The sequence below is a fragment of the Triturus cristatus genome, chromosome 6, assembly GCF_964204655.1.
Source record: "Triturus cristatus chromosome 6, aTriCri1.1, whole genome shotgun sequence".
NCBI lineage: Eukaryota > Metazoa > Chordata > Amphibia > Caudata > Salamandridae > Triturus > Triturus cristatus.
Genome location: NC_140589.1, coordinates 1,354,012,143 through 1,354,034,359, shown reverse-complemented (window position 1 = coordinate 1,354,034,359; position 22,217 = coordinate 1,354,012,143). Strand labels below are relative to the sequence as shown.

General features: G+C 40.7%; 1 long non-coding RNA gene across 8 annotated transcripts in view; it reads left to right on the top strand.

The window, feature by feature from the left end:
* The window catches only part of LOC146821417 (uncharacterized), a 365,414-nt gene that overhangs the window by 249,041 nt on the left and 94,156 nt on the right, over positions 1 to 22,217 (top strand). Inside the window, exon 7 of one of the 8 annotated variants that reach the window (XR_014963165.1) lies at positions 9,119 to 9,173. The exons of the other annotated variants lie outside the window; for them this stretch is intronic. This is a non-coding gene — a long non-coding RNA (uncharacterized LOC146821417). Of the gene's footprint in view, positions 1 to 9,118; positions 9,174 to 22,217 lie in introns of those variants that run through there. 8 annotated transcript variants of the gene reach the window in all.

Below are 22,217 nucleotides of genomic sequence, written 5' to 3'. Positions count from 1 at the left end.
ACAAGCCTCAATGAAACCGTGAAAACAAAACAGACCAAATCATTTTAGAGTACCGGCATATGCTATATCTGCAGGGCAGACTAAAACAGAATGAAAATCCCGAAAGTTTGCTTACCACGAGCTGGCGACCGTCCGCGCCTCTTCCCTTACAATCCAACAAGTATGTGATCACGTCCGCCATACGCTAAAAAAGCGCCATTATTTAAATGCAAGGCGGAAGTGAGAGTGCCGGTGTACGTCAATCCCGTCAAAGAGACGTGAATCGGCGTAAAGCACCCGGCCGCGTCTGATGTCTCCATGGGAACCCTAGGGTAAAAAGCTAATGATAGAAAACGGACTCATATATGGAAATAAGAACAGTCAATGAGGAAACAAACCCCCTATCGTCTTTAGATGAATCATGAACAGTAGATGTAATAAATGCCATAAAAAGATTATCTTTGGGGACATGTCCGGGGTGGTTTTCCAGTCTTCTGCGATAATGACACATAGAAACATCCTTAAGGAAATTATATAATGTACTTATATTTTATTTTATTTATGGACGCCATTCTCCCACATGCCCTAATTGTACTTCTGTGACTTTTATACCGTTGTTTTTTCATCTCCTAAGTTGTATGGTCTTTAGAACTTTCCTTCCAATACTCAGGATTTTTATTGTACCCACATTAACATTGCATGCTATTTCCAGCCATGTGTCCTTTCGGGTTTATACCTTCTTACATCAGGTTTTATTGTTGTCCCTTATGGGTTTTGATTACACCCATGTGCTTTGTTGTTTTTTGAAAAAAATTGCTCGTGTTAACTATTACTCTGGCCCTGCCTCGTAGTATATATCTTCAACATCGTGCTTTAATGGTTCTGTACCGTGACCTGCTTGGCAAAGATGACGCGTGTCAAGTAGAGGTGTAGCTTTGCTCCGTATCTTACATCTATAACACCATGCCCGGAAAGAAAGTATATTTACAGAGTATACATCGGAAATTATTACATCTACGTTTTACGTATTTCTTATATACGATTGGGGGTCCTCTTCCCCGTATTTGACTGTATCTGCACTCACACATGAGTCCTTCTTCGATCATTAACTTGTATCCCTGGGTTCCCATGGAGACGGTAGACGCAGGCTTCTTTGCTTCTGTGTTGTGATCTTCTTGGTATGAGTGCGCGTGTTAATTTAAGATGTAGCCTTGCCTCTTACTCTATACTCTTAACATCGTGTTTTGAACGAAAGTACATTTTGCAGAGTATGCATTGGCATTTATTACATCTACTGTTCATGATTCATGTAAAGACGATAGGGGGTTTGTTTCCTTATTGACTGTTCTTATTTCCATATATGAGTCCGTTTTCTATCATTAGCTTTTTACCCTAGGGTTCCCATGGAGACATCAGACGCGGCCGGGTGCTTTACGCCGATTCACGTCTCTTTGACGGGATTGTCGTACACCGGCACTCTCACTTCCGCCTTGCATTTAACTAATGGCGCTTTTTGAGCATATGGCGGACCTGATCACATACTTGTTGGATTGTAAGGGAAGAGGCGCGGACGGTCGCCGGCTCGCGGTAACCAAACTTTCGGGATTTTCGTTCTGTTTTAGTCTGCCCTGCAGATATAGCATATGCCGGTACTCTAAAATGATTTGGTCTGTTTTGTTTCACGGTTTCATTGAGGCTTGTCGCCATACTATATTTTCCTATTTGCGTACATTGGATACCTCGCATATTAACAGGGTGTTGCTCTTTGTGATTTTCTTCGGGCATTCGTGTATATCGGTTCATAATTATTATTGACTTACTTGAGGCATTGTCCTGTGTTGGTTTATATTTCTTATTTGTGTGTTTCTATACTCCTTTCAGCCCTGACGAAGTTCAATTCTTTGAACGAAACGCGTTGGCTGAGCTGTTCTTCTGGTTGGAAAACCGCAATGAAGACTTTTCCTATAAACAGAATTGACCACTTGGTGTGATTACATTTGACTATTTGGTGGTGCACTGCTCCAACTTTTTTACAATTTTTCTATCTGCTATGCAGTTTGTATCCTTTAACGGCAGATGCAGGAGCATTAGATGCACACCTATTTGAAATACATTGTTACTTACATGGGAACACAATAAAGAAGTGCGACATTTGGAGTCCGCCGTTAGCCCTTTTTTGAAAAAGTTAATTTTACTGAGTTCAATTAGCATTTGAAAACAGCACACGGGCTGCACTAGCAGGAATAGCAGGCCTGAGACATGCTTAAGGGGCTACTTAAGAGGGTGGTGCAATATGTACTGCAGGCCCATTAATCCCAGGATACTTGTTTTCAGTCCAGGGAGGACCTGGCCTGGCAGTCCGGGGTGGACTGTTCCCATGGGGAAAAGGGTCAAGACTGATTTGCATATGGCTGGGTACAAACCGGGGTAGCACGGTGAGCAAAAGAACAATGGATTTACCCTAGATCTCTTGATCGGGGGTGAGAGTTTGAAAAGTTTCAGCACTCCATCATCTTGTTATGTTTGCTATGTTCGCCCTAAGTGGCCAAGGATATGCCCAGATGTGGGCCCCTTGCTCGCTGAACCACTGGATTCAAGCTAGACTGGCTGATGAGGGGTGATACCCCGAAACTGGTTCAGGATGCTTCTTTCCTGACCAGGGAGGACCTGGCCTGGCAGTTCTGGCTGGACTGTTCCCATGGGGAACAGGGTCTATCCTATGGGTGAGATTTTTAGGCTTGGCAAAAAATGTATTTTACCAAGTGGAATTGGCATTTTAAAACTGCACACGGGCTGCACTAGCAGCAATAGCAGGCCTGAGCCATGCTTTAAGGGGCTATTTAAGAGATTGGTCCAATATGAACTGCAGGACCACTAGTCACAGGATGCTTGTTTGCGGTCCAGGGAAGACCTGGTCTGGCAGTTCGGGTGGACTGTTCACATGGGGAGTGGGGTCAAGACTAATTTGCATATTTTCTGGGTCCAAACTGGGGTCGCATGGTGAGCAAAAGAATGATGGATTTAACTGAGATCTCTTGACTGGGGTGAGTGTTTGAATTGTTTCAGCACTCTGTCCATCATCTTGTTGGGTTTGTTATGTTTGCCCTAAGTGGCCAAGGGTATGCCCAGAAGTGGGTCCCTTGCTCGCTGTGTCATTGGATCCAAGCTAGCCTGGCTAATTAGGGGTGATACCCGGAAACCAGTCCCTGGATGCTTGTTTCCTGTCCAGGGAGGACTTCGCCTGGCAGTTCGGGCTGGACTGCACCACGGGGAGCAGGGTCAAGACTGATTTGCATATGGCTGGGTCTAAACTGGGTTGTCATGGTGAGCAAAAGGACAATGGATTTACCCTAGATCTCTTGACTGGGGGTGAGTGTTTGAAAAGTTTCAGCACTCTGTCCATCATCTTGTTGTGTTTGGAGGCCCACTAGTAGCATTTAATTTACCAGCCCAGGGCATATGTAATACCACTTTACTAGGGACTTACGAGTAAATTAAATATGCCAATTAGGTATAAGCCTATTTTACCATCCTTAGGGAGTGAGCACAAGCACTGTTACACTGGCTAGTAGTGGTAAAGTGGACAAAGACCCAAGGTCAACAAAAACAATTTCAGCAAAACAGGATGGAGGATGGTAAAATGTTTGGGGTAAGACCACCATAAGGCCAGCAGGTCTAACAATGATGAAGAGAAATTGTGGCATTGAAGAAATGTTCCTGTCTGAGAGTATCATGATCTTAAGTCAATTTCAGCAGATGAGGTAAAACAAAGATTGACTAAAACATAAAATGAAAAGGTTAAAACAGTGATGAATATGGTAATCTGCTATCAGATGAAATAAAGTTCAATTGAAGAGAATGTTTGTTTCATTACACAATTTAACAACCAATATGTATGTATTTGGAAAGTAATAAAAAAAATTGCCACTTGTTAACTTCGGATTGAGTTTTGAAAATGAAATCAATTCATTCCAATTACATTTGGTAAACAGATAGACTTGACATATATTCATTTAGAAAAAGATAAGGGAAAATGTAGCTGTTGGACCTTCCCATTTGCATTTACAGTGTGGGAACAAGAAACGTTGTGAGAATGCAGCAGACAGGCGTTGTTATTTGAAACTTGATGGTGAATTAAAATTGTTTTTACAGTAAATGCTTTTGGAATTTTTTGCCAACACTTACATTGAATGTGCTTATGTGACTTGTCACACACTGGCAGTATAATTCACCAATTAAAATGGACACTATTATAGCATATAGAATGCATGGAAAAATCTTACATAAGATATGCTTTAGCTGTTCGGTTTGTTAAAAAAATACCAATATACGTCTTCTGAATATTAGGTTTTTGCTATTGAGGGAGCATATGATGTAACAATGCAATGTGCTAGGGTTTAAATTAAGCTCCTGCAAAAAGCATACATTAATTTCAGCATGTCCTCAACAAGGAATTTCCATCCATTGTGGAATTTCCAGAAGAATTCTTGCTTCTGAGTGAATGTCTGAAAAACATTTTTGGCAGCCAGCAAATTCCAAGGAAAAGTTTCTTTTTAGACAGCAGACAACAAAAGAAGCAAACATTGACCCACCTGAATCTAATGCAGTTAGAGGGTCCAGTCATGCACTGGCAAGCATTGTTTAATATGTGGACCGGCTTCATGGCAAGTGGGTATGCGCCCTGGGAAATTTGACCCCATGAAGCAGCATATTCCCAGCATCACTGTCTATGTTTCAATGGCTAATAGCAGGTACACTGTTCACTACAGGCAGAAAAAGGTGCCGGTCTGAACTCAGATTCGTACAATCAATACAATTCAGATTGGATGATCAGGACAGGAGAATAATAAGGATATTAGTCAATTATATGGAATTCCTGAGGGTTGTGAAAAGGGATAAATGGATCCGTTTGTTTAACCCTTCATAAAAAAAGATCCAGAAGACTACATGACTGAAAATGTGATGGTTTAGCAGACTCAGCAATCCTTGTTAACCCAAATTCCATCAGAGTTTCTTGTGAAACCCCATCATAGCCAAACTATTTAACTTCAGAACCCAAGATATGATTCTCAAGGCTGTGAGGGAAAAAGGAGCATTTCAGATGTTTAAAACAAAGACAAGTGGTATACTCAGATGTCAGTCACCAGTGCTGTACAAAAAGCCAGGTGAGAGTTTTTTGTGTGGCAAATGCCTTGAGGGTCAGTCAGCTGATTTATGTGATGCTCTATCTAGCTGAATTCAGAAAGAATCTTGCACACAAATTCTCACTTTCTTACCGATTTGAAGGAAGGAGTGTACTTTGCAGTGAGACTGCAATTAATGGAGTAAATTCAGTGAGAGAAACAGAGAAAGAGTATGGTTTGAATTAGAATGGATGACTACATTTAATAGATGGAGTACACAGGGGCTGAAAATCCTACACTGAATACTGCCAGTGAGAAGACGTTGGTGTTCTATGTATTGACTGCTGTCCAATGGTGGTGCTCCCATAAAAATTGTGTCCATGGAAGTAGAGTTGGGCATTGAATCGAATTTGCTGCTGCTGCATAAAAGTGATTTCATAGTCAGCTGTGGTATCTCCAGATTTCTGGTTATGTCATAGTTCTAATGTAAGAGCCTCTATGGCTGGTAGCAGAAACACCATAGAAAGCATCTAGTGCAAGCACCTGGAGATTCATCTATGCTAGTGCCAGAACATATACTCCATGCCTTAGCACTGAGTTCACATCCTTAGAACTAGAAAGGCCAAGTTCAAATACCTCAAGCTGACACTGTAAAAAAGTTAAAAACTACCCAAATATTGAAAAAAACACACAACACCGGGACCACTAATGGTCAATCTTTTAACTTAAAACAAAAGATGAATACAAAGATTTCTCCATACTACAGTAAAACTACAGTAAAAAGCAATTGAGCAAACCTGAAAATTACAAGAAGAAAAACAAATGTCATATTTCTGAAGTCCAAACTCACCAAACATAATAAAATACGTAAATACATATAACTTGGAATTAAACAAATCAAAATACTGTATAGTTAAAAAATAAAATAAAACAAAACAAAAGCCTAAAAAATGCAAAAATTATTTTCAAACATCTGATATATTTTCAAGAGGAAAAAACTCAAGCACCTGTAGCATAATCTTCCATCATAAACAAACAGCTCAACAACTATTCTACAAAATAAAACAACATCAAATCTGCAAGCATAAATTGGAAAACGAAAAGTGTCATGAACATTGAAATAGTAATGCTACTTAAAAATGTAGTAAATACAAACATATATTTAATATACAATTCTAAAACTCACTGATATCATGTCAGAAAGAGCCACATACATCAAACCTCAGAAAGGAAAACTGTTATTGACTTGTATGTTCAAGCAGTGAAAAAAGTACTGCAAATGTACAATGTGTTATTCAAATGCATGTTATGGGTGGGCTTCGACTAAAAAGCAAGTATAATCACCCAGCCAGCGTTATAGAAATCAAAGTCAGAAATGTAAAAATGTATCCAAAAACAGGAACAAATCCGCATGTTCAATGGAAAACCTATAAAAAACACAATCTATCCTCCTACACAACACAAATAACCCACTAAACATAACAATTCAAATAATAATTACTCAAAATACGCATACATATAATACAGTTTACTGAAACATTATATTAAAACATGCATAATACATTAAAGCCTACTCTACTACATGACTAAAACTACAACTTAAAACTCAACCTCTAAACAACACCAAAGAACTAACTTATACTAACCATAAATACTTCCCCCAACTTCAAAATCCCCCCAAATTAACTTAAAATTACAAAACTAAAAGTAGAATCTAAAACTTAATATCTAAACAACAAAACACTAGCCTATACTAAGTTTACTAACATTAAACAAATCCCCCCAACTACTAAATCCCTGAAAAATAACTTAAAATTACTCTTAACTGATCTGTTACAGCAACAGGGAGCCACAATTACACAGAAGACAGAATGACCCAAAAGGAGTTTGAAAAATGGCAAAATAAAGGTAGCTGTAAAAATAATGTCCACTAAATGAACATAAAAAAGGCTAATTGTCTACAGCAAACATGTTGATATAAAATATTATAGGAATGATCTCATATTTTTGGAAAAATTTACAAAAAGTAGAAACATCAAGATATATGAAAAAGTACTAAGAGAATTGTTTTTATTCATTTATGGTACTTACTAATTTATAAAACGTGTTTTTAAAAATGGAATTTGTTTTTGAAAAATACTTCTTTTGCAAAACAAATTGTATAAAAATATAATGAATATTGTACAGTATGTAAAAATATAAAACATATGTAAACTATATTGTTTAAATATGAACATGTAATAAAAATGTAAAAACAAATGCAAAATGTTTTGTTTATAATAATAAATGTTTAAATATTGTTAGAAAAAATAAAAAATATGGAAAAATTATAAAGAAATTAAACACTGTCACTAAAGATAGTACTGCTATTGTAAAAATAAAAGAGACATTAAAACCAATGTGTCACAATCATTGTTAGAAATTCAATAACAATCCCACTCTAAGTTACATAGGGGAAAGTTATGCATTTAAGGAGGGTTCATTTACTATTCCCATTCCAATCTAAGTTACATTGTGGAAGATGTTGCATACTGAGGGGGCAGATTTATCATTCCCACTCAAATCTAAGGGGTTTAGTTTTACTATCCACTCTACAGTTTAAGCTATATTTGAGAAAATGTTGGACTTTGAGATGGTTAAAAGTTGCTATACTCACTCCTAGCTAAGCTACATTGGGTAGGTATTCAGAGTGTGGACATTCAGGAGGGGACAGCATCTCTTGTTCCTATATGTGCTGTTCCTCACTCTTCCTTCAGACAGAAGTAGTGATCATTTAACAGCTCAGCTGATGCACAGCTGCCAGAATCGTCATGTAGGAGGAAAATATATTTTATGTAATGGTCTTGAAATCAGTGCCTATATTTATTTAATGGTAAGCATTGTGAGATAAAATGCAAATAATGCCTCATTATAACTTTTTGTGCTGGTGCAGGAGGACGGGCCCTCAGATAAAAAATGAGCATGCAGAATAGAGCCATAGACAGAGGGCCTGATTCACAATTAAATGTATACTTTCATGTACGTTTATGATTGTTTGCTATTCACAAAAGGATTTACGAGAAGTATCTTTACATGTACGGAGTTTCTGCAAATAAAGAGATAACAAACAATCGTATACTTACCCAAAAGTGAAATTTTACTTCTGTGAATCAGGCCCCAAACCTGAATGGAATATTGCAACTTCTCAAGGGATAGAGAAAACACACATTTAAAATGATGTAACTACATGGTGCTTTACGAACTGAACTACACTGAGTTGCTATGGCATCAACATATGTTTGATGTGCTTCAGTTATTTGTATGGCATTGCAGTGCTTTTGACATCATGGGAGTTTTGTTCCACATGGTTCTGGGATTTCTCAAACACTGGCATACCTGTGGGCTGGTATCACTGTATCTGATCTGGTCTGTTCAATGCAGTGATTATTGACTGTATTGGTGTAGTGAGATATATGAATTGTGTGTGCGCTTGGATTTGATCTTTGTGGTGTACGGGTTGTCTGAGGGTGTGAGCCTAAGGACTGTGCCATTTACTTTCATCCATGAACTTAAGTGGTTGTCCATTGCCAGACTGCTTATGTTGGCTCTTATTATGGCAATATGCCTTTGATGCTTTTTTTTGTGGCTAAGGGTGGGGAATAGCCTGATCAATGTCTTATGTAGGCTCCAGGGATAGGTTCAAAGAAGGATGTCCTGTTGTGGTTGGAACTGTAATTTCCTGTTAGTGTTTGAATTGTTTTTCCAACTATGTTATGTGCATGAGGGTGCAGGTCAGATACATTGTTTTATAGACATTGTTGTAAGTGCATGGCCTGTTTTATTGTCATTGAGAGTGATTTGCCAGTGATATGTGTTAAATGTGTGAGGTGAAAGGTTGAACTGTTGTGTTTTGTTAGCTTTTTGGGGCATAGTTATTTGAGGAATGGTGTAATCGTAACATCACTTTGATGACTATATGACTTATGCAGTGTGTTGTACAACTGATGGTGTGGTTTAATCTAACTATGTTCTATTAGCTTTTAGAGGGAAGACTACGTGAGTAGTGGGATGTGATGAGGGGATGCACCGCACTACAGCACTGCTTTGACAACAATAAGGATTCAGTGTTGTGCTTGGGCATTAAGGTACTTGTGATTTATCAAAGTATTACGAGTTGCACTTGGTAATATCTTTTCATTTAAGTACATTATTAACCATTATATATGGTGCATCACCTTTAGTTCCTGCTATGCCTTACAGTGGTTATAATACATTATGGGCTTCAATAGGATGGCAGTCAGACCGCCACTGACAAGCCGTAGGCGGAGGTCCAACTGCCATCCACCATAGCGGTCCGACAACCGCGTTATAATGCAGTCGGTCTGACCACTGCGGTTGGAGGGAACGACCGACATGTCTGACAGGCTCAAGGAGCCTGTCGGGCCATCTGTCGGATCGTAATCCCTACAATAAGGGCAGTGCCTGTGCAGGTACTGCTTTGAGTTTAAAGAAAAAGTTTATTGGATATAAAAAAGAAATATAACAATTCAAAATACATCATACAACGTAATATAAATCCAAAATTGATTATAGAACAAGAGAAATGAAAGAAAGAAAAGGGAAGAAAGAAAAGAGAGATAGAAAGGGAGAAGTGGGAAAGAGAGGGGAAATCAGAAGATATACAGCGGTATCGTAACTAGAATACAGTATGGAAACATTTCGGCGAATGATAAAAATAGTATGAATAACAAACGTGCATTATACACTAAAAATATTAACAATAGATAAATTAAATTTTTCTATTAAATTCACGGAGGCTTGGATACTTCTTCATTACAAGGAGTATGTAAAGGTATAGCACGAGCAGAGGCATTTAGGAAATTGGTGACTGGTAACCACAACAGATCTCGTTTAATGGCCAAAGCAATTGGATAAACATAAGCTCGGTCTAATCTGTGATTATAGCAGACGCCATACCACCAGGCTTGAAATGAAATGTTAGAGGCATTTTTCCACGATTTTGTAATTTGTTGAAATGCAACGGCTAAAAGTAAGTCCACAATAGAGGTGGAAGATCTGAGAGAAGACCATACCTCTGAGATACTACCTAGGAAAATATGAGCATAAGAAAAAGGGATATGTGTGTGAAAAATTTTGTTAATTTGCTGCCAAACTTTGATCCAAAAAGTGTGAACAGGAGGGCAGGTAAAAAGCATGTGATAAAGATCTGCATTAGGGGCAGGGCATGACCAGCAAGTAGAGGGAATAGTGGGGTCTATACGATGTAATTTGGCCGGAGTAATTAGGAGTCTATTGTAAAGAAAAAATAAAGTTTGTGTGATATTAGCTGCTCTTGACGACTTCCTTATTTTATTCCAGATCTTTTCCCACGTTAAAACGGAAAAAGATATGCCCAAATCCACCTCCCAACTGCATTCCGTTGTAGACTTAGTACGGGAAAGAGATGTAGATCTTAATTTTTTATAAATAGTGGATGCCGAGGCTGGGGTACGTAGAGAAGAAAGTGTGAGAGGAGAAGACGTTGTATGGATATGGACTGGGGATAAGATATTGAAGGAATTTAAAGCAGTAGAAGTCAATAGTCGGTATTTCGATAAATAGGAAGGGGGAAGAGAAAAGCGGGTGCGAAGTACAGAGAAGGGAATACACGCGTCTTCTTGAAATAGTTGATGGGTCCACTTAAGGTCAAGTGCTAGCCAATCCTTCCAAAAAAGGGTCCTATTTTTGATTTTAATATGTTTATTATACCAAATTGGGGAGTTTAGAAAACGGGTACGATCATCAAGACCTCCAAACAAAAGTGGCTGAAAATTTTTTCGGGCATTCTTTAGAATGGGAAGTGACATTTTCAATGGGATGTGAGTTAAGGACAAAAATTCCTCAAAGGAGAAAGGATGGAAAAAGGAAGATTCTAACTCTACCCACAAGGGACGAGGATTAAAAGTGTCCAGATCTGTAGATAGTAGAAACGAAGAGTGCTTGAGAAAAAACGATGTGTGATAAGAAGAAAAGTCAGGGAAATTGACTCCACCCATATGTTTAGGCTGTTTAAGTTTGGAGAGAGACATCCGAGGATGCTTATTTTGCCATAAAAATTTTGATAAGATACCATTGATTTTTTTGAAGCAAGAATTAGGAATATTAACAGGGAGATTGGCTAAGTAAAATAAGATTATCGGAACTAACATCATTTTAATCGAGTCTAATCTGCCCCACCAAGATAAGAATAAAGGATGCCATCTTGATGTAGAGTTACTCAAAGTGAGCTGTAAGTTTTTTAAGTTTAGAGCCACAGTATCCTTAAGGGAGGGAGTGAACCATAGACCCAGATATTTAATTTTAGAAGTGTTCCAGTGAAAGGAAGAATCTACAAAATCAGCGTGAAAACAATATTTGTTTAGAGGGAGAATTTCGCACTTGTCAATGTTGAGTTTGTATCCCGAGACTAGAGCAAAAGCAGAGACTTCTGATAAAAAGGCTGGAATGGATGATTGAGGATTTGAAATGAATAAAAGAATGTCATCAGCATACGCTGAAAGTTTTAAACTACTGTCTGCATAAGGGAAGCCTGTAATGTTAGAATTCAAACGAATTTTTGTTAAAAAGGGTTCTAACGCTAAAATAAATAAAAGTGGAGAAAGCGGACAACCCTGACGAACCCCTCTATGGAGAGGAAAAGAAGAGGATATAAGGCCATTGGCTAAAATAAACGATCTAGGAAAAGAATATAATAATGAGATATATGCAATAAATTTGGGACCAAAACCAAACCAACGGAGTGTGGAAAAAATAAATTGCCAGTTGACTCTGTCGAAAGCTTTTTCAGCGTCTAATGCAATGGCCGCTAAAGAACCTGGGTGAGAATGGGACTTACTAAGAACATTAAAAAAGAGACGAGTATTATCTGATAAATAACGACCTTTAATAAAACCAGATTGTTCTCTGCCAATTAACCGTGGTAAGATATTGTCTAGGCGAAGAGCTAGAATCTTTGCAAAAATGTTATAATCCAAATTAATCAAAGAAATGGGTCTATAGTTTTTACACAGAGTAGGGTCTTTGTTGTCCTTAGGAAGAAGACATATTAGAGCCTCTTGAAAAGAGCCTTCAGATTTTCCAGAAGAAATGAAAGATAAAAACAATTGGTGTAATTTAGGAACAAGGAAAGAGGCAAAGTGTGCGTAGAATTCCATGGTAAAGCCATCTGGCCCAGGAGCTTTGCCCTTTTTGAGTGAATGAATAGCTTTAAGAATGTCACTAGGGAGTATATCTAAGTCCAAAGAGGAGAAATCAACATCCGGGGGAGACGGGGAGGGAATAGTGGATAAGTAATGGGAAATGTCAGCCAATGAGGGCGAAAATTCAGGAGTATAGAGCGTTTGATAGAAATTAACAAATTCTGAGAGAATATCTTTATCCATATGAGCAGTTGTGTTATTAGAAGTTACAATAGAATCGATCTTTGTGCGTTCTTTTTTAACCTTAAGGTAATTGGCAAGTAAATTGCCAGATTTATTCTGAGCGTTATAGTATTTAGCACTGGACTTTAAAAGAATTAGGTTTGCAAATTCTGTAGAGATTTTATTAAAAGAGAGTTTGGCTTTAATAAGATCATTCAGCGTAGATTGATTTTCTGTTATATAATAAGAATGTTCCAATTTCTTAATTTGTGAGTTAAGTGTTTGAATAGATTGCATAGATGTTCGACGCTTACGGGCCACGAATGAAATAATGAAGTCTCTTGAGGCAGCTTTAAAAGTATCCCAAATGAGTTGGGGGGATATATGGGAAGTGTCGTTTTCAGCAAAAAATAAGGTTGCAAATTCCAGAAATGATGATGAAAATTTGGGATCTAATAATAGAGAGTTATTAAATCTCCAACGTTTAGTGCCTTTGTTGGGGGGAAGTAAATCTAAACTTAAAGTAACTGGAGCATGGTCTGAAATTAAAATGGATCCTATGTCTGAATGGGAGATATGTTGTGTGAGAGGTTTGGAAATAAAAATATAATCAATTCGGGACTGGGAGGAATGTGCCGGGGAAAAATATGTGTATTCCTGAATTGTAGGATGACAAAGTCTCCAGGAGTCTACCAGAGATCTTTGTTGAATAGTGGAAGTGAACTGGTTGTGCATGGAAGAAGGAGAAAATCGGGATTTGGAACGCCTGTCTAAAAAGGGGTCTAAAATCATATTACAATCTCCGCCCAATATTAAGTAATCATCCGTATATTGCATTAAAGAAGAAAGAAGATGAGGCCAAAACGTTTTGTCTAAAGTTGTGGGAGCATAAATATTGAAAATGGTTAAGGGGATTTTGTTAATCAGTAATGATACAACAACCCACCTACCCTCAGAATCATTTTCTTGCTTCACAAGTTGAATGTCTAAACGTTTGTGACATAGTATTGTCACACCATTTTGTTTCCCTGAACCAGGCGAAGCATAGACATGGCCTACCCATTGACGACGTAGTTTAGCTAATTCACATTCAGTTACATGAGTTTCTTGCAATAACGCAATATCTCCTTTTAAATTAGCAATATGAGATAAAACCCTTTGGCGTTTAATGGGAGAACCCAAGCCTTTGACATTCCACGATACAATATTTAAAGTCATCTAAATATGAATACTAACTCTTCAATTATCGTAGAAACAGTCATATGAAATGTTTACTAACTGTACAGTGCACGTTAAATTAGTACCAGAAGGAAGTATCATAAAAAATCGTTGAGAAAAGATAGACATACTTAAACAAATAAAAGAGAAAATATAACACCAAAGAGAGAGGTAAAGGTATAAGACAGAAACTGAGAAGCTAGGAAATAAAGTATAATGAGGAAAGGAAGAACAAGAGAAGAAGTTATAGATTATTACAAAAATGTAAGTAGAAAAAAGAAAGAAGAAGAAGAGGCAGGACTGAGGTAAGACATACAAGATATGAGAGAAATAACAGAGAGCCCAACATATGAAATAGGATAGGGAAGCGAGAGCAAAAACAAAAGAGAAAGGGGGAAAGACAAGGAGGATAGAAGTAGAGAAGAACAAGATGAAAGAATAAATAAAGCACATACCACAAAAAGACATGGACAAATGGGGATGGTGGAAGCCCATGAGGAAAACAGCACACCAAACGCGGGGTACTCCGATACAAACGGAAAACGAAGACACCATCCAGGCAGTGGAGATATGATCACGAAAGGACGACGATATATTGCTGCTTCTAAAATAAAGAAAAGGGAAAAGGAAGACCAATTACAAAGGGTGTACAAAACTTATGATCACATACAATGACGAAAAACAGAAGAACAAAGTTAATATAAACCAACAATATTTAGAATAGATAAAACATTCGTTTAGCTATAAGATATAGGTTATAAGTCTTGAGTATCCTCAGGTCTTTGAAGTACGAGGAATTTCCATGCTGTCTTCAATACAAGAGTCAAGAAAGGCTTGTAGACGTGCTGGGTCTTCATAGGTCGTAGTTTTGTTGTTAAGGGTGACTTTCATAAGACAAGGATGAAACAAGCCATAACGAGCATTGAGATTCCGTAGTGCAGGCCTCATATCCAAAAATTGTTTCCGTCGGTCAGCAGTTGCTTTCGCATAATCCTGAGCGAAAAATAAATTATTACCTTGCCAAGACACTCTCCCTTTACTTTTGGCTGCATGGAGAACTTTAAGTAGGTCTGTGTACTCTAAAAAGTAAAGAATGACACCACGAGGCTTGGAAGTAGAGGAAGCAAACTTAGAGTTTTGGCCTAGTCGATGAGCTCTTTGAATGTTCAGTTTTGGAGATTCAGGAATGTCCAGCAGGGTTGGTAGAAATGACTGAAAGAAAGAAGGCGCATCAGAGCCCTCAATTCCTTCCACAAGGCCATAGATGCGTAGATTATTGCGCCTATTTCGATTTTCCAAATTCTCAATCTGAGTCTTGAGATGAGCGACCTCTAACTGTAATGGAGGTATTTGAGACGTGACAGCCTGAATGGAATCAACACGTTGAGAAAGCAGTGAGGACTGTTGCTCCATTTGAAACCATTTATCTTCAAGATTCTGGAGACGAATGTTGGTCTCTTCCATATGAGGTTTAAGTGCGCGAATTTCTTGAAGAAGAAGTTCCATGGATAACGTCGTTGTAGAGCCTGTTGGAGACGGTGGGTCTTTTTTGACACGCTTTGTAGAAGTGGTAGATGAATTTTTAGGTAACTGTTTAGGATTACCACGAGGTAAGTTGGACTGAGTAGTAGTGGCATTGAACTGCGTAGTTTCAGGGTCCTCCGTATTGTCTTGTAATACACTGAAGGGGTTAGGATCACTCATCGTAGTGCTGTCACCCAGAGTAGAGCCAGTACGGAGTGCACGGGCTTTTGCCATAGTAAACCACACAATAGGATGTAAAACGTGTGGAGAAACGGGGATACGCAAATGATTAAACGCAGAAGTCCAGCCAACAATGACGAAAGTCAGTGGAAAAAGGAAAGAGATGAGGCAAAAAGCATTTAGAAAAATACGCTGCACAGGTTGATTATAAACAGCAAGTCTTCAGAAAAACAAAGAGAGCGACCTTGCATAGGTAGAAAGCAAAAAAGCCATGACTTCAAGCCAAATCTGAGGAGATAACATTCTGCGCCGAGGTAAAAAACAAAATGGCGGCCACAGAAACGAGCGCGAACGAAAGTGCGCTGAAAAAGAGTGAAACAGCTCACCCTGAAGGTCGAAAATGGGTTCAAATGAAAGCGCTATGTTTCATAGCATCTTGCCAGCGTCAGCATCGTCCCAAAGATAGAGAAAAGAAGCCTGATGGAAGCTCCGGTCTTCACGTCAGTAAGGAGCTCCGCGATCCGGCGGCCATCTTCTTTGGCTTCCAAGCCACGCCCCCCTGTGCAGGTACTGCTGAAGGGATTACGATGTCTCTTTCCAACAGTCTTTCCATGGCAGTCCGACCGCCATGGAAAGGTTGTCGGAAAGGGACTTTGGTGGCCCCTAGCAGGCCCCCGTCAGCCGTGGACCTCTGCTATAGGCCAGGGAACACCTGTGGTGAACCCCAAACTTCCATGCCCTGTGTGCCAGGCACCACATGGTGCTTGGTACACGAGGCATGGATGTTTCAAAACATCCCCTTTTCCCCTGCGGCTTGTGCTGCAGCCATTTGCCGGGCCGCAGCACAAGCCGCAATGGAAAAGGGGATGTTTGCGACCGTCTACAAGGCAGTCTCATCTCAATTTGGTGGGTGGAACAGCCGACTACATGCCGGTTGGTTACCACCCCGCTGCGTTGTCTGACCGCCATTGTAATTAGGCCCTATATCTGGAGTATGAATTATATTGTATTAGAGAATGTTAATGCATTGACATGTAATGTAGATGGTAAGTGTCTGGTGTTTTTACATGAGAAGACGCATGGACGAGGTCTTGACAGTTGACATCTGATCAAACTATACAACAGAATCTGCAACTGATTGGGATCTCGTCTTTCACAAAGGTTTTGTCCACACCAGCACCATGGGTTTTTGCTGACACAGGTCAGAGAACTCCTTCAGACTTGCCACCTGCACACAAGCTATGATGTTAATAATGATAATGCGAGGTTAAGGTGACCATGTTTGACTAAACTGAAATTTGTTCAAATGTTTATTATGGAAGAGGATGAAGACCAGACTCCTCCAGATTGGTCAATGACCTGGGGATTGTTCCCTTGTTGTTCATGTAAATTGTATCTTACATAATGTTTCATATTCATTGGCACCTTGAGAGATGACCAAGTTCTCATGAAAGACATTTTTCTCAGGGCAGTCCAGATATTTTTCTTTTACTGGCCATCTATTTTTGAGGGTTTAAGCACCAGGCAAGTTTTGACAGCATGGAGGACTAACAGGTGTGGAATATTACAGTACATAGTTAATTTACAGTCATTAGCCATTGTCACCTTGCAGGAGCTTCAATAATATAGGGCAGTGGTACCAACCGGCCGCTTACTATGTTACTCACCTATTCACATGAGAACAGAATAGACGTGAATTGGTGTCAGACGTTCTTGATTTAGCATGTGTTTTTCGCTTCAATAAGGAAAGCTTGCCGTGGAGTATAGTAGTAGCCGAACCACTGGCCCACAGCCCCCAAAGACCTGAACTGGTACAAACAGGAGGCCACCACAAGGGGTTGTCCTTTACCTTGGACACCCTACATGAGGACTGCCCCCCTACCCAGGAGACCATCAAAGAGGAGTTGCAACCTTTACCTCAGATACTCCTAACTCAGGACACTAAGAAAAAGATACCTAATGAAGAAAGGATGAAAAAGGCCTATGATAGTTACCTGAACAAGTCACATATATCACAAATAAAACTACCATCAATACCAATTCACACAGCCAATTTGATCCTCATTCACAAAGTACTGACAGAGAGTTTTGTTTTAAAAGTCTCTGGGCCTCATTTATAACAAAATTATGCAGCCTGGCACCGCAGGCCATTTTGCTGCACTGAGATGTGTCATTTTAAAAGCACAGGGATGCATCATATTTACAAAAATGCCATGCGCCAATGCAGGCACCCTTGCACCATGGACATGGCATTGTCTCTTGCTCTCATCAGCTGAAAGAACATCACATTGGGCTAAAGTAAAAATAGGGCATTGCCAGATGTACACACATGGGCATATCTCCAGGGGGCGGGTCCATGTCTACCCTAATAAGTACATTTTTGTGGTCTTTGGTCTGTAGACTCCAAGTCAGATTCCATTGCAAAACCTTATTGAGTAGCCCTCCTGACTGGGTAAAGCGGCAACTAAAAACAGAGGTCCTTATTAATGAGTGCCTCGCCGCCATTGCACCACTTTTTGTGACGCTGCGGCGGCATACAAAAAGCACCACACTGCTCTCTATTTACAAACTGACGCATCTAGGCAGATGCGTCACTTTGAATAGCCCTGCACTACATTATACCTGCGTCAGGTATAATGTATGCAGGGTGGGCTTTCCCACATAAAGAAGCCTCGTAGAAGAGGCACAGTGATATCTATGAGATTTCACTGCTCCACTCCTATGACTTGACTGCATCACAATTCATATGCCTGCTTCAAGCAGGCATAAGGAGTGACGCAGAGCCTTTTACATGGGACTGGCCCCATGTGTAATGACACATTGCTGGAGTTGCGACAGTTTACCGACACACTCTAACAATGCTTCATTACTGCACCACCAGATACGTCAGGATTCCTGACGAATCTGGTCAATCCTTGCGACATGGAGCATTGTAGTGTAAATAAGGCGCATCCATGGTGTCGCAAAGATGGCGATATGAAAAGTTTTGCATCGCTGTTTTTCCCCAGCGATGCAACACTTTTCATAAATGAGGCCCAGAGTATGCATAACTTTATGCAATTAAAGGTAAATTAGAATGAAATGAAATGAAAAATTATATTTATATAGCGCGTAACTACCCGGAGGCCTCGTCGCGCTTCAAATACCAAAATTGTGGGTTTATTATCTAGCCACAAGGTAATTTTAACATATGTAGGTATTGATACACATTCTGTACGTTATTGACTAACAATTAACGATTTGGTGTTGCTGGGAAGCACAAGAGAATTTTTACTGCCCTTTCTAACTCTCAGGGTGAAACAGTTTGTGTGAAATATATACAATGTTGCTTTCAGCATGACACAACTTTACATGTACACGCCTCTTGAAATAAAATGCATGTCTCTTTTATTTTGGCCAAGGAAGTTATATTTTCAAACCCTGCTCTAGGAGCCATTGGTAGTTTTTTTTCTATGTTTATTTACACAATCATTGCTTGTGGAAGCAGCCCTGTAGCCTAGAACTTTATGTTAGATATTAGAAGTGTACGAATCAAGCCAGTAGACCTTAAAATGCAAACTTTCAAGGGTTATATTCTAAACTCTGAGAAGCGTTTTGAAATTACTGCTGTTTTGAGAACACTGTGATTAAAAAAAATATTGATATCAACAGTAAAACAATTCCACGGCAAAGAATGAATCATCCTATTCTTTCTGCTTGGAATATGTTTAAATATGTAGGGTTTTGTTTCCTGTTGTAGATTAGGACTTTCCTTAGCCCATCAATTAGGCACATTAACGCCATTTAGATGAAAAGTTCACCTCTTCAATGCCTGAATACAGCGCTAAGAAGGTGGAAGGCGCCTTCCACTTAACTTCTAGAAACTGCATTCCACGTACAATTTATTTTATTTATTTTCATCTGTTTGTGAAATACTTTTTTTTGCAGATTATAAAACAGATCAGGTATGCTTTAGAAAATGTCTCAAACCCATAACTATATGGAATATTCTGCAGAAGCATTCCTTATGTATTTCCAATTAACCTGCTTAAAGCCCACAGCATTAAAACTTCAAGATGCCAGAACAACGCAGTTAAGATCTATAGGGAAGTAGGGCCAGATGTACGAAGGCTCCATTTTGTGATTTCCTAATTGCGATATTTAGAGACTCGCAATTACGAAATTACAAAATAGGATGTCCGTTCGATTAAGCTTCCTAGTGTGAGACTTGCAAAACATGTGAGCCGCAAATGTGAGGGTTGCAAGTAGCAATTACCTAAACTGTGAATGGAATACTGTTAGGAAATGGGGTTTCTGGTTGGCTAGGGTATGCACCTAAGCCAGGCAGAACCCACAATTCTAGTCAGTGTAAGAGAGTTACACACCCACGATAACTCCTTCTCACCCCCTTGGTAGCTTGGCAGAGCAGCCAGGCTTATCCCCAGAGGCAATGTGTAAAGCGTTTGCGCAACACACACACACACCAGTGACACACTAGGCACACCACAAAAAAGAGACTCCTCACAAGGTTATATATCAAAATCCTTTGTATTATACATAAAACACATTAGACCCCAACTACATGAAACACTTCACCAACAAGGTAATAGTCATAACCTCACATAGATCAGAAATAACTTTGACACTAGGCAATGGTCATAATAGCAATAGGTAGTGCAATAAGATAAATTCTCATAGATTGCAAACATCATAAAACATTAATTACTACACATATAAAGGCAAATCCTGGAATATTGCTTGTTATCTTGACAAATGCAAAGCAAAACAACACACATTAGAACACATCAGGGCCTAAAATGCAGGTTAGGTCATACATAAATCATGGCTGCTGGGCATACAGTGCCAGTCCTAGAAATGTGAGGAAACACAACCTACAGCACAACATCAGGGCATACATATAAAGCAGTTGGGAAATGCACCCAAAACATATGAATCACCACTACAGCATGGACCACAACATATCCGGCACACCTACTCGGGTTTATATGGTAATGCTATAGAAGGATCCCGGGCGCAGCAGCACCTGCATGCCGATAACAGGAGATGCGGTAATTCCCACAGGGAAACGGGGACCATTCCAACCCATCCTATCAATAGAGCCACAGTGCCCCAGGTATGTGCCCGAAAGGAGGGGTGGCACCCGCACTGTCCACGTTGGCAGCGAGACCTTCACATAGCAAAGGCTGGCTGCTCGTGACCTCGCAGTGCCGGCACATTCTCGGGTCCAATGTAGCAGCCTGCGACCTCATGGTACAGCTGATGGCTACTCCGCCCCCAACTTGGACAGGCCTGAGGACCTCGGGGGCAACTCTGATCCCAGCGCGGCCCCAAAGCCGCTTTCTCCTGGGGCACCTGCACCGGGACGGACTCTGCTACGGCTCTCGGGTTGTCCAGGCAACCTGAAGGAGGCCGTGTCCCAGCTTCCTTTCCCGGCATAGCCTTCCTGGCTGACATCGGCAAATGATACTTTCTTCTCCTGAGAGCGTCTCGCTCGAGGCAGGGGTGAGCAGAGCTCCTTTCTCTGGCTGCGCTACAACACCACCCTCCTCACTCGGCTCGGGGCAGGCAGGGCTGAGCTGGACATCCTTTACCGGACGGCCGGTTGCCCCAGCAACACAGGGATTCCCTGCAGGCTTTTGCTTTTGTTTCCTCGACCCCTGAATCACACCGCAAGGCGTTTTCCACATGGCACCAGCGGGGAAAGGTAATCGGCCTCGCGCTGATCCCTCTATTTACACACAGCGCCCACCACATGCTGTGTAGCAGTATCCACATAGGGAAAAATACAATCCCACCAGGCTCCCGTTGGGGCCAGGACAATAACATAATCCGCACTCCCTGGAGTGCACTGGGCATAGAACAGGTCACAGGCAGGCCAGCCCAATGGGTCACTTGGTCGAATGGCAATTCCTTCAGCCACCCAACAGGCAGTAGGATAGTCCCACAAAGCCAGCAGTCCAAAATGGCGGTTCCCAGTCGCGGCCGGCATGACTCGCGGGTGGGGGTCGGGGGGGGTCGCGCGGGGAGGGAGTCTTGCGGGGGGGTTCATTTTAAATATATATTTTTTTATGTAACTTACTTCACTGCCTGCTCCGGTCTGGTCCCTCGTCGTCCCGCGTCCTCTCCTCCACACACGAAGCAGCCAAGCAGGCAGCCTCCCTCCCCTCCCCTAAGCCAATCACAATACTGCAATGGCAGCGTTGTGATTGGCTGGGACGCCGACCACACAGGCGTCTAAGGGGAGGCCATTTTCTCCATGCAGGCTGCATGCAGCCTACATGGAGAAAACGGGAGAGTGTGCATGAATGGATTGGTCAGCCCTGGGGCTGACCAAACAGTCAGTGGGCAAGCCACTCCTCTCCCTCTTGGAGCAGGGCCGCCCACCCGCCGGCCCCCACTAAACCCTTCAGCAACATAACATGGTATTCATAATGCCATTTTATGTTTCTGCTTCTTGCAATGCGAGAAAGCAGTGGGGCGACGCTCCTCATCCCACATGGAGGAGCCGCCCCTGGCGGTTCCTCCTGGCACACAGCAGTGTCTGGATAAAAGTCCACGCAGTGTCTACAATGATGAGGTCACAGTCCCTGTACTTATACCCACAAAGTCTTTGTTCTGGGGGCACTTCAAACAACTTTAGAAGTGCACAACACCCCCATTCAATCCCCAGTCTTGGCTCCAGACACATTACAGTAGGGCAGAGACAGCATTGTGAAAGGCACCCACTGCCCTCTTCAGGTGCAGGTGACAACTCCTCCCACCACTCTAAATGCAGACTAGGCCTATTCAGCCC